The following is a 16333-nucleotide window of genomic DNA, read 5'->3' as shown; positions in this document are numbered from 1 at the left end:
ATATGTTCTCAAAAAGAGCTTTTATTAAAGAACTTGTTTTCAGTTCAAAGGTTGCATACAGTATATGTTTAATTCAGTTTAGAAAACGCTAATATATGTAATAGTATTTCTCACATGGCTGATTTTAGTCAAATAAATCTTCATCTTTAGACAAAAGTCAAGCAGTGCATTATTTATTTAAGGGCTTTAGTTAACCATTCTTCCTTCTTCATGAATCTAATGCCACCTGGTGGAGGTAAGCACCCACTGCAGTTTAACCATCAGATGAAGGTCAAAATGGGTGAATATGACAACAATAGCACGTCTGAACAAAAGGCAGCTCAGAATGTATATGTTCACTCAATGTCAGTTAAATGTACTATTTGTGGTTTCATATCTCTTTGTCTCATTTGTCTTCCCTATGTAAGTGAGGTCTTCCCCACAAATGCCACACATCAACACCTGAAGGTGTGTGTATCTTGCGTCTTATATGTGTGTATGTGAGTGCATGTGCATATCTAGGGCGATCTTTCCTATCTATTTTTACAGCTGGGCTGTGCAGCAGAGTGGTTAGGGTGATGTGCCGGTGGCGTGAAATGGGTGCTCTCAGGCCTCCACAAACAATGGCAGTCAATAGGCCAGGCTTTTCCACCACAATTTAACCGTTGCCCATCACGGCTGCCAAACCTCACAACCAGAAACACGCAGGAGAATGGTCTCATTGGGTTGTTGCCAAATCAACTCTGCAAATTTGAAGAAAGAGAGGTTTAAGCAATATCAAACAATTATATATTAATACATATAACATACATTATAAATTATATAAGCTAATTGGAGAAAAAGAGGGTATCTTCCAAAGATATGATCTTTAAAGTACAAATTCCCTCTTTGTTTTACTATTTGTTTGTGCATGAATGCACATTTGGACATATGAACATTGTATTGAGAAAGACTGTGAAACTATCTTTTAAATAAACGTTTATCTGAGACTCTTATGGCTAAAAATAAAATCAAATATAAGCTATGTCTTAGGCAGCACAGATTGAGGTGATACAATGCAAAGATACAACTAGTTTGTCGCTGCTAAAGGTAGTAAAATAAACGCTTAAGACAATCTCACATAAGTCATGTTAGTTAATGGGCCAGCCGCCAACAGAAACCAAGCGCTGCAAACATTAGTAACGCTTCTTCTTATTTCAACACCTTTTAAATTCTTGGAACTGACCTATTGACAAAGACGTCACTAATTATATATAAAAAACTTTTCAAGGTCACATCTAGCTAAGATTCACATTCTTACCACAGCATCAGCAGGCAGTGAGAAAAACACAAGAGGAGGAGATAACAAGTTTAACTTCCTCATGTTTTCTTCAATTCAGAATGGAAATATGAACAAACTGCTAAACCTTAAACAGCTTAAAAACCGCAATGCCCTCCGCAGTAACTGAGAAACTACGTGCACAATAACAAGTCATTTTGAAATCTTGATGGGCATACAGAGGAAGTCACCGTGCTGTGCTATAGAAATTGAGATATATTATTTAATTTCTTTCTATACTGTTAACTGACTGCTAACTTTTCAGGAAATGTCTATTTTAACTGCATCATAATTATCACTTTATACAAACCTTACACTCAACAATAAAAACCACAATTGGCAAGAACTACCGCAAAACAGACACATTGATTATCTCTCTGCAATTTATAGCACTGTCAAAATACAGGCCAAGTTTCCACTACATGTTTTACTTGTATGTTAAAGCATATTTGTTCTCATCTTATTCTGTATCTCACAGGATCTCAGCAGGGCATGACCCTAAGGCCACTCCAGACTTCAGCTCAGTGAGTGTGGGAAGTTTTTCAATGCTGTTGTTTCTCAGGGGCCTACATCACTACTGTAAGGTTTTCATGTGGCACTAAACAAAAGTCACACTGCAGCTGACTATGAAGAGGTGATGCCCTCCGTGCTAGCTGAGGCTCAACTTCCTGTAAAAAGTGGTTAACTGCTCAGATGTGAGTTAAGGAGCAGGAATCAGGCCAGCAGACGTCAACCCCAACAATCACACAAATGGCCTCCTTTAAAGAGGGTGAAAAATAAATAGGGTTTTACATGACATACAAAACAGATATTAAATAGGTTACAATGAGGCCAAAACAAAGCGGCGACTCCAATGAATTAAACTTTCAGCACTGCAGCTTGTTGAAAGTAGAACATGGTGGGTTATGGGTGGGAGTGTATGTTTGTGTGTGAGGAGTGGGGGTGACATAACAACATCAAAGCTTACTGGAACAGACTGATTAAACCATGATGAGTCACCTCATCGTTGGTGACTTTCACTTGAAAAAGTTGGTATCACTTTGTTCAGGTGAAATGTGTGGGTGCACTGAAACATATCAGCAGTAATAAAACTGGTTTAAGTAAGACTGTCAGGTACCGTGAAGGGCATATCTGGAAGACACATAAATGATGTTATGACAGTTTCTTTTTCTAACTTGTACTGCTGGCAGAAAACCCTATCAAATCATATCAAAAGCAACTGGACTATGCTAAAGCAAAAGAATATGTCCCCAAATTCATGCACAGTGTTCTCTGCATAATTTTTGCTTAGATATTATCATTCATTGTTGATATTTTAAACAGAAAATGCAGGGTATAGTTTATAAAGTGCCAAATCAAATTTGTTTTATATTCAAATAAATGTACAGTGTATGGTTGCCAGCATGACAAGACGCATCAATTAAAGGATAAGTCTGGTGTCATTCTACATTTCTTAATTTAGCCAAATCCAAGGAAAGAGGCGTGTGTCTGCCACATGTCTCATGTAGCTGATGCTAGAAATAGCTCATTCATTGTTCCACAAATATCCATTGTTGTCCAATAACAAACAAAATGATAACTTGGCTGAACTAAAGAAAACTCAGCTCATATCAGCTTAAGGTAACATCATGCGCAGACAAGGAAGTCCTTCCCTCTTTCTCCACTGACAAACAACAACTCAAACGGGCCCTTCAGTCCACTGAAGAATCACCTTAGGCAGAACCGTAGGCTATTTCTCTCATGAGTCTCTCAGTCCATCACATCTAAAAATGTCTATTTACTTGTTTCAGTAAACATTGTCAGTACAAACACGACCTAAAGCAACATTATGGGGAGACCGGGGGCAATCGTTACACTTTTTACATTTTCCGACTACTTGAAATACACTAGTCATCTTTTGATACAAGAAACATATATAGGTGCACTAATTAATAATACAATTGATATATTTTCACTAATAAGGACAAGACTAAATGCAAGAATCCAGAGTGTTGGTGGGGGAAATTGTAAGTTATATTAACCCAATGTACCTCAATGTAAACGCCTACCTCAAAGTAATCACTTTACTGCTGTAGTATCTAATAATGTTACTTTTGTAGGCTATATGGTTAAAATTTTTTCGACGTCAGGCATCATAAGCATTAAAAAAACAAAAGTCTATTTCTATTTTTGCAGAAGACAAAGTCACATGACAGCCGCCATGTGACTTTCCCTGTACAACTTCACTGGCTGCACTCTCCACCAGTGATTGTGGCTGGGGTCTCCTATCTGTCATCCTGTGCCTGAATCTAAGCACAGTTCACTGTAGAGAAAAACCATCTGCTAAGTTCTCCGTTCTAATTTCATAAAATGGCTTCTTACAAGTGAAGAAAGCATTCACTTAGGTTTTGCTGGGTCTTACACAATCAAATCACTTTAATTTCACTACAGAGACACACATTATTTTATACAAATAATGTATGTTAATTGATGATCTATGTGTATAATACAACAAGCACATTTATTTTAACACCCCTTTAAACGTAGTTTTACACTTAAATTTTAGTGAAATATGTTCATTTTCTAACAGAAAAGTACATCAATGCAGATAAACAAAGTGTTGACATTGGGCCACGTGGCCATGATAAAATCTCGTATGCTAGCTGGCAACACCTACATTAGCATCGGTTGTTCATGTTAATTTTTAATCAATAACCTAGAGATAAAATGTATGTAAGTTTAAATTCGCAGTCATCTTTAGAGAGCAGAAGAAAAATACTGTACATCCAAAAAGTAACTTTCATACCTCAAAATCAGTATTTTGTTGGAAACTTCTGCTGAGGTGAAATGATCTAGCTCCTTTTCCACAGGCAGAGAGAGAATCCTAAAGCGCATGTGCAGATTAAGTGTCATCACTCCAGCTTGTTTCTGAGTGGAGGAATTGAGTGTGTTACAACTGCCCCAGGTCTCCCCTACTTTTATGATAAAATAAGAGTTTCAAAATCATTTTGATGGTACACTGACTTGTAATAGGGAGAATGGCATCTCTGTCATTGCCACTCCAGGTCCACAGCTTCTGGTACTCCACCATATAGCATTGGAATCCTATCACGAGAACAGCGGTGACCAAGCAAGAGACCAAACAAGAGTAAATTTCTGACTGGCTTTTACTCGTTAGCGTGAGGTAAAAAAGCTTAAATAATGTAAGACGCTGGCCTTCTTGCTGTTGGACTAGTATGTAATAACATATTAGCTCACTCTGACATCAGAAACGTTACTGTAAGCGCTCTTGCGTCGGTTGCTGTCCCACCCAAGCTTCAAGCAACATTATGCAACTTTTGTAACATAAACTTACAGCTGGTGGAGCGTGGTGTTAAGGTGTTGATCAGCCAATTATTCATACGAGAGAAACAAACTGGACAGACTTTTATCAGCTGTGTGATTCCCTCTCAGACAGAAGTGTTGCCTAAACTACAGCTACTGCATCACATATACTGCTCAAGATAATTCATCCACATACAGAGAGATCATCTGCAACATGCAGTCAGGATGTGGCAGTGGTAAACAGTATGCAGGGCCATTACATACCACAATTCTCTCTGAGCATGTTCATTTGAACAGTGACAATGAGCCATCCTTGTTGGGAGCAGATTCAGTCAGTAGGTTACTGTGCAGTACAGTTAATCAAAGCTGAATAACGTCTATCTTGACAATATATCAGTACTGCATATATTAATAAACCATTAGCTGCATCATTTGACAGCTGTACTGGATGGTATATTGTTCATAAATACACCTTCTTGTGGTTGCTACAAGGTGGCATTAAGTCTGTTCCCTTCCTGTGAGTGTGTGTGTATATTTGTGTTTCATGTTTTTATATCCTAATGGGCACACTAACCAATGAGGACTGCTTTTTAAGGGTTAACAAACGTGTGTGTGTCTGTGTGTGTGTGTGTGTGTCTGTGTGACCAGCCCATTCTAATATGTGACCATGTTTATGTGCACTTTTGATTAAGGCCGTCAGACTAACCAGCAGCTAACAGTACAATCTGATATGTTACTACCTCTTTAAAAATCTGGAGACTTTTACTGAAAGACTAACCTGACTGTTGGAACATGGCGAACTGTGGCCACTGTGGTTACAGTGAGTCAGAAAGAAAGATCTGTTGGAGTTTTCTACAAACACAGAGCTGATAGCTGAGAGGACATCCCCCTCTTGATATGGACAGCCCCCACACTCAGCACACCACAACGAAATCTGCAGAAGAGTGATCTTGTACACTGTAGTGTGGTTTTACATTTAGTGCGGTCATGCTGTGATGCATCTTCGTATGGTGCTTCTTCTATTTACCTGAACGGCTAAGTGGTGAGCAGGTTTGCAGCTGATCAAACAAATAATTATATGACTTTTTGGGCACAAGGTCAACCATACAGCTTCAGGTCAATCAGCATCTTAACAAGACTACTTTTCTGTAGCACCACTGGTGGCTTTGTGAGTCTGTAATGTTCATTAAACACCAGACAAAATTGTTCAGCAGTAACTGAAAGTAAATGAGAGATTCTTCCCACAAGTGGGCCAAATAAAATTCTGCATCTTATCATGCTAAATGCTAACTAAATGCATGACATGATACACCTTTCACACATACAATTGCTTGTTAACATGTAGGCCTACAGTATATTCTGCATGATATCATGTTAACATTAACACATGCTAAAATTTAACATAATAGTTAGCATTACTGGAAAAGCACAGGTGTGGCTAACAGTAACTCATTAGATTTAAGGCCAACATAAACTCTCAGATGTACAGATTGACCAACCAAATGGATGGACCATGTGGAGCAAACATAATACATTCACGTGAGCAGGACTGAGCAAAGCCAAATAAAATGTTAAAACCTCTGTACTGGCTTAAATTAAAAGCACAATAAAGTGATGTCAAAGAAATGTGCATTCTGAACAACAGTGACTACTTAAGTAATTTGTCAAATTTGTGAAAAGATAATTTGCTGATATATTAATAGGGGGTTAGACTGACCCATATGCTTCCTTAAATTTCATTGTGGGTCCATTCACAGTAATATGTGTAGATAAAGCTTACAGATGCATACTTTACAGTTGGGAATCATTTCCACATGGTGTTGGAGGAAGACCTTGGAAAATGGTGTTGTTTGTAATTTCCAAATTTTCCATCTGAAGAGAAGTAGAAGCCACGAGTTCCCATGCTGAGCGATAGAGCATGGATATTTTAAAAGTAACTTTGGAGGCTGTCAATAATGTTTTGTGGTTAATTAATTTTTTTTAAAAACCTCCGTGATTTCTCATGCACCTCATTTTCACAAGCTATTAGGCTAAGTCTACTATTTAACTAATCACACACCAATAAATTATAGGCTCGCGTTCAAGTTTAATGCAGACCCGTGTGTAAAGTCTGCGGAGCATAGTGGATCCGGCTGCGTCAAGTGCACTGCAGGCAATGCGCAGGTGATCATGCGAATCGATGCGCAGTAAACGAACTTAACAAGACACATAAGTAGGGCAAATAATCCAAAATGACTCATTTCAGTATCACCTGTTGGTTTAATCGTGACCACACTGTTGTGTTGGACTTCCGCTCTCCAAGTGAAGTTTCCTGATAAGTTTCCATGGTATGAAACAGAAAGCCCGAGGACACAACACGATTGGCTGCATGCATTGTAGATATGTAAGCGCCTCCCAGCAGCTCTGCTCTCTTCAGCACCGCTGGTTGTGATTGACAGGTAAGCGCAGGCTTCTCCGGGCAAACACGTAACATCCACAAACTTAAAGTCTACATATAGCCTAATTAATTCTGCATTATCTAAGTGCTATTTCAAACGCTGTACGTTGCTGTGTGTGTTGCAGAATTACATCAAGCTCTCCAAATCATCCAACTTTTCATTCAGGTCAGTGCGAGGAGTTTAACACTGTCTAATCATCAGGTTTGACATTAATGCTATTTTATTAATCTACTCGCTTAGCCAAGGCTACTAACTAAAGGTTAACTGGTGTTGATTTGAATCATGTCTTTAAATATATCTTAAAACTCTTGCTTGTCGTCTTTGCTTTTAACGGACATACATGTAAGTAACCCACCACAATATACTCGTTACAATCCTGCACTCAGATGCTGACTCAAGTAAAATGCACTTCAAATGTAACTCAGCACAAATAACCTACTTTTAGTGTTGAACATAAAAGTGCTTAAATGCTAAATTGTCTGTTTCCTGGGTAAAGTTAGGATATTATTGCTTTATTATTAGCCTTCTAATTCATTAACATGTAGGCCTATGCACCATTTAATGTTTTAGCTGCTAGAGGTGGAGCTACTTTTACCTGCTTTGTAGTAGGCTACAATCTTTTAATTAATAATTCCATGAGATATGTTTTGGATGTTGGCTAAAATCTGAATCTAAAATTAAGTAATAATTTAATAAAACAAATTATGGAGTTGCATACAAAGTAAAACATTCCCATCATGTAGGCTCCTTTAATATTACAAGTAACAATTAAGTTAATATCAAAACCGCATGGATTAGAGATTTAAGGATCTTCAGCATATTGATGAAGTAACAGTCATACGGATAGTAGGCCTAGTAGGTACAAACATCCTCCGCATTTGAGATCGAAATCAGATAGGCCTAGATAGAGTTTTCGCTCAAATTAAAAGCTGTTTGATTCAAACAGATTTCCCCCCTCCCTGTCTAGTGCCAATGTCCACCTCCGGGAGCCCTGACGGTGCAGGGGCCGCTGCTCTGTGCCAGCCCTCTTCTTCAGTCGAGAGCAGCGGCTACACGGACCCTGGACCTCTCTACCCGTCAAGGTCCTCCCTGCTGTCCCGACGTTTCCTGCGTTTACGGGGCTGCAGCAGCCACGTAAGCCCCGTTACACGCCGCAAGAGGGAGATGATCCCCGCCGACAAGAAAGATGCCAACTACTGGGATAAGCGACAGAAGAACAACGAGGCGGCCAAGCGGTCCAGGGAGAAAAGGAGGCTGAACGACCTGATGCTGGAGGGTCAGCTGCTGGCTCTGAATGACGAGAACGCGCAGCTGCGGGCTCAGGTGCTCAGCCTGCAGTTTCACAACAGCCTGAGCGCAGAAAAGAGCAAAGCCACATCTGTTGAAGCTTCTACTCTGTCCTTATCACCTAGAGCGGCTCACACCCCTGCCCTCTTCCCGGCAGGACTCTGGGGCAACAGCAGGAGCCACCCGGCTTCTGCCCTGGGTGTGAAGCATCAAGAAACAGCGATCCACCCATTCGAGGCCAAGATCCCGTGTTTTAGCCCAGTTGGAGGTGTTGGTGGTTTTAATAACCCACAAAGCTCTCACAACGGTGGCCCACAGCAAGGCCTCTTCCCCGTCTCCGTTCCCCGTGTCCTCTCTCCTCGAGCGGTTCTGGAGGGAGGGAGGTCAGCGGAGGCAGATGTGGATGCTCATCGACAGGTCTCCTCCAGCGATGACATCCCCAACTCCACCGACGCCTCTTCCCACCCGGCCTCCTCCACCCGAGCATTTCTGCACACACCCGACACACTCCAACATGCCTCCATCCTGTCATACCCACCTCAAAATTGGCTGCTGCCTCATCTCAATCACCCGGCTGTATGTAATAATTTCCTGCTGCCTTGGCGGTCTCCTTACCTGGCCCCCCCGGCCGTCTACCCTGGCCTGCCTCTCTACATACAAGAGAGACAAGGCCAGGCTCTCGGCGTGGATGCAGACAGTCACAGGGGGTTGAGGAGCCGGCTCAGCAGTGCACCGGCAGTGCTGTCTCAACTTGGGATGCACCTCAGTCTGGATGGTCGCTAACAGGACAGTTTGATGGTCATGGCATTTATTACAGGGGTCCGTGGGATAGAAGCTTGCAGTGTATTTTGATGCTGCAATAATGTCTTGTATAGCCTAATGCAATTACAGATGTGAATGTTTTAAAATGCCAATGGATATGCCTACCAAAGAAGCTTTATAATTTGATGACATAGCCTATTAATTGCAAATAGGCGACTGGATTTGTTATATGGTCATATAAAAACAGGAAAAATGTGAATGTACTTTAGGCTATATATATAGAGGATATATATCCTATATTAGCTGAAATACAGAAGGCATGGAGAATGTTGCGTTTTAATGCAGCCCACACTGTGGTTTCAAGTGTATACCAGGAAGAAACAGCGGTTACATTGCAGGCACGGACTAGTGCTGTCAGAGATCTTCTAAACCTCTTTAACATTAAGCAGAGCTTATTTCAGTCTTTTATTAGGCCCTAATGAAATTTATATTATGTACAGTAGTAGGCTTTGTATGGCTGGAGATACAAAAAGTCCGTCCACGTTTTTGAAATAGCTTATTAGAGACCTAAATGAAATTACCGGGTTGATTTGATTGGTTGTAAAACTTATTGTTTGTGAATGTTTGCCGTTGTTTGCCGTTTATCTGCGGTGAAAAACCCAGCGAAACTGAGTGCTAGTTGACTCGGTATTCCCCTTCATCCCCAGTGCGCGATTTCCCAGCAGACTTTGATTAAATGGAAAACTAAACGTTGAACCGTTTATTTGTGGGCTTAGCCTACAGGCTGTGAGACATTTTCCTCCACTGCATCTAGTTACGCCACTCTTACTCTTGTTTAAGCCAGGAATATCAATACAATAGTCTGACAAAATGTTTGCAATACGATGGTTCATTAAGCCGTTTATACTGTCAAATAAAATAAAGTATTAGATAGCCTAATATAAATTTTCCATCTTTAATGAAGATTGCAATAGTTTATGTCATATCAAGGAAGCAAACATATGTTTTGGAAATTGTGCAAAGGTTGGGGAAATAAAAGACTGGTGTTTAAAAGCAGCTCTTAAATGACATTTTAATTATTTAAACTGACCCCCAAAGTAAAAAAACAATAACAATAAGAAGAAATGCCATGATCCACAATAAAATAATGTCCTACCTACTAATGGTTCGTTCTTGCAGTTTATGTTAATCTAGGCCTTTAGTCATATGGCTGGCTGCATGACTGTCAACACCGTGCTCGAACCGTGTCAACGCTTTTATTCTTCTGCATACACTGCAGGGGAAATCTATCTTTAAAGTATATTCACTGGCGCTGTCACTATTCAGTAAGCTGAAATAAAACAGTAGTCCAGGCTGATTAGATATTACAAGCCAATCAGGTTTAGCCGCTCAGCAGGCCTTTCCAGGAAAGTTCCACTTTTCAAGACACTTTTTGTAAAAGTTCAGCTTCATGCTAGAGTTATGTTTACTGCTGTCGGAAAAATAGAGTTGTTGAAAAGCGATTTATTCCCCCTGGTTATAATATCCTCTTTTGACAAGATTCTGTGATGGCATCGCCCACGAGGTCCCGCAGTCAGCCAGCACGGGTCCCGGAGGCCACCAGCAGGGGGCGCTAAAATATAATGTTGGTGGAGTGGAGTAGCTGGGAGTGAATGCACCACTCAAACCAGTAGTCTATTGTTTCAATGGAACATACCCAAACAAGAAAATACTAAAGAGTGTAACATTTACACAGATTTTATAAATATTCCATACAAAAATCATGAATGAACAAATGTAGCTTTAATATCGGGTGACCCTGCTAGAGAGTCATGAAGTCTTCTAAATAAAGCTAAAAATTTTACATGTTTTGTAAGTAATCATTTGTATTTGAACATGTCTTGAACTGCTTTCAATAGATTAAAACATAAAATAAAGTGTACTTTGCAACAGGATATAAGGGGTTTCAGGAATATTTAGTCTCATCTTAATTTAGAAACTAATATCAACACACAATAATTGTCTCAGTTGGCTGGTTGCAAAATGTTAGTCCACTAAATCATCAACTCTGCGTTATACAGTTCACACATATTTTCTGCTTTGTTCACTGTCAGATAATGTTCAGTTGTAATGTTTATGTCATATACTTTCTGGTTTCGACAAAAGGACTTTGACACAATTTCTTCCGCCCCACAGGGACAATGTATGTAGTTCGAAAAAGAAGTCTAAGAATACACAAATGTCTAGTCAAAATACTTGAGCTTGACAATTACTTTGTTGGACGTGCTGGTTAGACTCCGTCTTCTTGGCTGTATGACAACAATAAAGCATTTTTTTCGCGTCCACACGGAACTCTGGTGCATATTTGTTTTTAACATTAAGGGCTTAAGCGCATCACATCAGGAAGCAAAAATCTCACTTGTCTACATGTGACACGTGTCTATAGATAGAAATGGGGGTCGAGGTTTAATTTCCAGTCACGCAAAAGCATGTGCTATAATTCCAATAACAAAATTCATTTGTATTCCTAAAATGTATAACAAGGGGTTCTAAAGTGAACAGAGTATATTGCAAAAAGCACATCAGCGACAGGATAATAAATGTGCACACATGTAGTCGCAACTGTGACATCTAAGCTGATTAGCCTAAGTGACAAACACTTCTCTTTTTTTCTGTGAATCTGAGGTGCCAAAGATTTATTTACACTCATACCGAAAACAGTCACTATAGATAACTCCTCTCAGTTATGCTTTATTGTAAAGATCTGAAAGACACATCACTCTGGTGTTACCTGTTCCATGGGTGCTGTGGCTTAGTCTCTTGTACTACTACTGCTACAACTGCTGCTGGTGCTGCTGGTGCTGCTGTTATGTTTAAGATTTTTCAGGTAAGGTAACATGAAACATGTAAATGAACACTACACAGCACAGAAGAACACTGCAAAGACAAAACAAATGGCATTAATTTGTTTGAAGAATGAAATAACGGTTTGGCATTACTTTACTCTGGGGTGGTAAATGCATATCCCTCCACAGTTATAGCATGCGACACACAAAATATGTCAGTTTGAAACTGACAGCAACGTCATGCGAGACCCCTGTGTGGGGAAGCCACCAACACCACAATATTATGAAGATCAAGGAGGCCAGTCAGACGCTTTTCATGCAACAACAGAGGTGGACAGTCCAAGGTAAAGACAGGAAAACAAGACATAAAGAGAGAAAGCATAGAAAGTGGGAGGTGAGAGGGTAGACTGAAAGCAACAAGGCATTATCAGCCCCCCTCTGCTTATATGAGCATCCATCTCGTGACTCAGTCTCAAAGGAGAGTTCCCTGCTCTAAGTTGTATTTTAGTACCGTGTGAGAGCGAGATTTATCGGAATTAGCTCATTCTTACCTCTGCAGCAGTGGACTTTCTGCACAAGGTAAGGCCTCAAGCTCATTTTCTCGTCTGAACCCTGTGTTTCGGGGAGCTGATGGATTCAGGTGAGGAAATGGTTTAGGTGTTACTGGCCAAAGGATAGATGGTTTTTGCACATGCTACCGTTCTCTCGAGCTGAATACAGACCAACACCACATTGTTGTGCGACGTCAACTCAGTAAACTTCTTTTGGTATCATTCTTTTTCATCTTCTGCCAAAATACAGGAATAAGTGACTGGCCTTTTCAGTAGTTCATATTTTTATGTATATTATCAAAACAAAATCAATTCATTCAGAATATATTATGTGAATAGGTTACTCTCTTATCTGTAAAGAATTGTTTGAGGAAGAGGAAGTGTTACTAACATGTAAATATCTGCGATATAATTTAGGAGGACAGATTTGTACATTGTTTCTATTGTAAAAGTCCTTGCTGTAAAATATAAATAATTTATAATGTAATTTATAAATTGGCCAAAGCGGGGGTTAAGTAAGTCAACTTTTCAAATATATATGTATTCAAAATATTCAAACATTTACTCAGTTTGAAGTGTTATTTTTTTATCTGGTAAAGGGACGTTTACTGCAGTTGTAAAGACATAAATCACTTTGGACGAACAATGTTGTGTTGTGCAATTTTAATGCTCCTTAATCTAAACACACAGAGTTTGGGTCATGTAAACAGTATTATTAATATATTATTTTTTACACTTAGTGACCAAAAGTTAGTTTATAAGTTTATAGTTTAGAAATAGTTTAGAAATAGTTTATTTCTGTTTACCATTTTTCATAATTGATTCTGTATTAATGTATATTGTCTGCTATGTAGCAGAAGGGAGTTACTAAACTCAATTTCACTCTATAACTTGTTATATTGTGACAATAAATCTAGCTACCTACCAGAAAAGTAGAAATTGTCACTGCGTTGCAATGTTACCTAGTACCGCAATAAATCTTTTATAAAACTGATAATTATCTGTCTTTGTTGACATGGTGTCAGAGACGTGATGATTCAAACACACAGTAATTTTTGAGGCTGTATCTTGTGGTCTTGTTTCACTTTGCAGTGTGCTGTAAGGTGTTTCGGCAATTTCCATCCTACATGTATGTGAGGTGGAAGAAATTTGAAGAATACCTTTCAATATATCAATCCAATACAACACTGATACAACAGTATGTTCAATCAGTGTTGATTCAACATACTAAGAGCTCAAAACATTTAGGTATTGCACTGTACTGCATCGCAAAGGGGTTTCTATTCTTTTGGTCACACAGTAGGAATTATAAAAAGGGAATTTGTTTTTGCATTATTTGGTCCTGGTTGTGCTTTCATCTAATCTGAATGGTCTTAAGTGCAAATCCAGAGGTTTCCAAAAAAAGTATAAATCACCCTCGTATAGTATGTAACTACACAAATAATTGGGTCTAAGGAGAAATCTTATATGTGATATATATTCTATGATGGTAAAACACAGAATTTAGAAGACTTGAATAAAAGATAATGTCCATCCAGCCATTTTTTATTACGCAATAACATTGATGGCTTAGTAGCAATATTTAATGTTTTTGTTTCCGTTTTTTATGATTCTGTAAATACTTTGAGTGCCGTTTATTTCCATGTATCGTCAGCAGTTTGAAAAGGTGAATTTTTCTGGTGTTTCATGTTTTTAGGAATATATACGTTAACAGACAATTCAAGCCAAGAACTGTGGCAAATTCTTTATTCCCCCAAGAGAGAATTCATTCACTCTTATTTCCACAATGGCAGTTTACAAGAGACACGAACACACTACATTGAGGTGAAAAGCCACAAAATACAGACTGACCAAGTTTTCCTCCTATGGGTAGTTATTTTAACAATTGCTGGTAGGGCGCACAGCAACACAGCAGCAGATGGCTGAGTATGAGAAAACGGATAGACACAAAAAGAAGAAGTTTGAGAGTTCTTTACTAAAAAGCAGGCTGGCTATAATTAGTCAATAAGAAACAGGTGCAAATGTGCAGCAGAGTAGTGAGCGGACATGGCCTCAAGAGAGATTTCACTCAGGAACCCTCTTTTTTGTTTTCTCTCTCTGTGTGTCTCCCTGTATGATTATTGTTTTCTCTCTTCCTGCTGTTGCTTTTTTGGGTTTGCTTGCACAGACCATACAACGCTTGGTCTTTTTGTCACACACAGAAGTATGCAGGTGTGAGCGTTCTCACACAAACAGACAAACACATTCGGGTCTACTTCTCACTGGGCACAGGCTTGAATATTTTTAACCTGATGTGTGTTCTCACCACCACACACACAGGGTGCATGGCTTCTTTGAAACCTTTGTTTTGATGTTTCTGGCTCAGTTCAGTCTGGCACGTCAAAATACAACTACATGGTTTGAATATGCTCAGACGTTGCTCTAAGAGTGGATAATGTTAATAAAAACCAGACAGACTGAAGTTTTGGTTTGTGTTTAAGAAAGTACTTATGTTACTCATGCAAAATCCTGAGTGATTTTGCAGCTCATTTACAAGGTGTCACATGTAAGCTAGCATGAAGTACTGCATGGCATCTGAATGGAAATGAACTTACCAGCTATAGTGTTGTTTGCTTGTTTTCAATGAGTTAAAGGCGCGTGTGTAAGCTCAGTGTGTGTGTGAGTCTGTGAGAGTATGATTGCATACAGACGGGCTGTGGTTTCAACACAATGTTCATCCTTTTTGCACAGCTTCCCATGAAACCACCCACAAACCCACGCGAATGAAAGAGACTATATTAAAAGCTGCCAGCATTCCTCTCAGACCGGTTATTCAAAATATTGAGTTTACCCTCTGACTTCTGCTACGAAATGGACAAACACTTACTGACTGCCTTTTCTTCCCCACAATGTAGATGAATGAAGTGAGGCAAGTAGTTGAAAGAGATGGAGAAGGGGAAGTGGTAACTAGGTGGACAAGTCCACCAAAGAGAAAGAGGGAGGAGATAGTGTGAAAGTGTTGTCAATTCAAACTCAACTTAAGAAGGCGCTACATATAAAGTATATAATTTCTATATGACATACTCAATTAAATTCTGCAATATCCAGAAAGTTTCCATTCAATTTCACAATCATTTTGATCTTCTTTGCAAAAGCAGTGACATAGAGGTTTCTGCATAGCTAAAAGTGATGTTTAGGTTTAGTTCATGTTGTCAACTAGACTTATCTGCCTCCAAAGTGAGCTCTCAACAACTCACAGTTGAGATCAATACAGTAGCTACTGTTTGAAATATGGAACTAGGTATGTTCACTGCTGCATGAACTTATTGTTGTAAATAACTGTATAAAATATCTTATTGATTATCAAACACATTAGTCCACATTCTTCTTTGTCTACTTACTGTTTCCCATCACATTTTCTCATGTGGTCTAGTCAGGTTAGAGGTGAAGTGAGGTTAGGTAGGAGGGTTTGAGTGCTGGAGGTGCTAGACTAAGTTGGAAGCAACTCTAGTGGCCTCTGCAGCTTTTCAGACAAAGAAAAAGCACACACAGTATGAGCAGCTTTACCTATCAGTCACTGGTTTTGTGCTCGACTGGGAAGAGTCCTTTGACTGCTGTGGCTTTACATAGCTAACATTAAAAATACATGAATTTAATTCACAAATCAAGGCAAATATTGAATATTCCCATAATCTAAGATCCATGACGGTATTTCTCATCTCAGCATAATCCAATTACGTTTTTTCAACAACATTCAACACCAGCGTTTGCTGTCCTTATAAGGAATAAACTTGAAAATTACTTGTTGTTGACTTTTCATAATTTTTCCCCCCATAGCTGACAGCTGTGGACTTCTAGTCTAGTCTCTCAGACTCAAATCATCTCTGCATT

This window comes from Micropterus dolomieu, linkage group LG05 (genome assembly GCF_021292245.1).
Source record: "Micropterus dolomieu isolate WLL.071019.BEF.003 ecotype Adirondacks linkage group LG05, ASM2129224v1, whole genome shotgun sequence".
In the NCBI taxonomy this organism is placed as follows: domain Eukaryota; kingdom Metazoa; phylum Chordata; class Actinopteri; order Centrarchiformes; family Centrarchidae; genus Micropterus; species Micropterus dolomieu.
This window is presented reverse-complemented; position numbering follows the sequence as displayed.